Raw genomic sequence first — 1,405 nt, 5'->3', positions numbered from 1 at the left:
TTAGCGTCAAAGTAGAGTCTAAATTACGTGCTTTAAATATTCTTTTTACGACTGCCGATAGTGTTTATACTTTGCAACAAAAATCTCGCTTCTATAGCATAACCTTCATTGCTGCGCCTCGCCTCGCACGCATGTCGCTCTTTTCTCGCTATGCTAGTTCCATGTCCATCGTTCATATTGAATGCATCGAAACACACCAGTTTCAGTACGTTAGTAACGTAGTTTTTTTTAAAAGATTTTACTTCAAAATGTTGATTTTGTCTCCAAATTTCATGACCATATTCGTAAGCAGTGAATGAAAAATACATCTCTACACGCTTTTCGGAACTTCACACCCGTCGGAAAAAGGTAGGCAACGAACAATGTTGCCGGCACCGACAAGATTGTTCCGTTGCCAGCGCCGGCAAAATTGCTCAGTAGTCGGCACCGGCATCATATTTCGGTTTCGACTGTCAAAGACAATAACAGTACTTGTAATCACGAAAACAATGAGCAACCTCTCAACTTTCATTTATACACTCATAAACTTACCATTTTTAATCCTCAAAACGTGTAATTATAAAGAAAATTCATTTTCCGAATATTTTCAGGAAAAAATGTACATTCCTTCTAAAAAAATCAATAATATTCATGACATTTAAACATGAACACATTTTTTTCAAACAATTGCTTCAATATTCACGGATGTAGAGTCGTCAAATTCAGTCAATTAAAACCTTCACTTCGCTTCATTTGTATAAATAAACAATCTATTCTTCAATTGCTTTTCAGTGAAAAATTCTATTTTTCATTTGTCTACAAACAATCTTTTTCTTATTTATTCACTCTCCTTCTGAAAAATAACGTTGGAAACAATGAGCAACCTGTCAATTAGCAAGTATACACTCATAAACTTACCATCCGTGACCCTCAACACTTATCATTAATAAGAAAAATTATATTCGGAATATTTTCAGGAAAAAGATGTACATTAATTCTTATAAGATTGATAATGTTCATAGTGTTTCAACATAAACACATACTTATTTCTCCACTTCTTCACAATTCACAAATGCAACTCAAACATTCACTCGACTTCTGTTTCATTAATCAACAAATTATTCTTCAACTTCTCTTAAGTCAGAAATTTGACAATAAAAAATTTAATTCACCATATTTAATATAATTCTTTTATCATTTTAAGCTTTACGAGGCAATAAATATGTTTAGTATGGTTACGCTGCCAATTGGACGCTTCTGGCATCATTCTCTAGCATTTTCATACACGCACGACGATCTTTCGAACGCATTTTACCACTGTGCACAAATTATACCTTTTTAGGTGAAATGACATTTCGGTGAAGTGGATTTTAGACGAATTGGATACCTACCGTTGAGATATTGACTACTATTCTCTGCTATATAT

This window comes from Belonocnema kinseyi, chromosome 9 (genome assembly GCF_010883055.1).
Source record: "Belonocnema kinseyi isolate 2016_QV_RU_SX_M_011 chromosome 9, B_treatae_v1, whole genome shotgun sequence".
Classification (NCBI taxonomy): Eukaryota; Metazoa; Arthropoda; class Insecta; order Hymenoptera; family Cynipidae; genus Belonocnema; species Belonocnema kinseyi.
The sequence above is the reverse complement of the archived record's forward strand: the minus strand, read 5'-3'. Positions refer to the sequence as shown.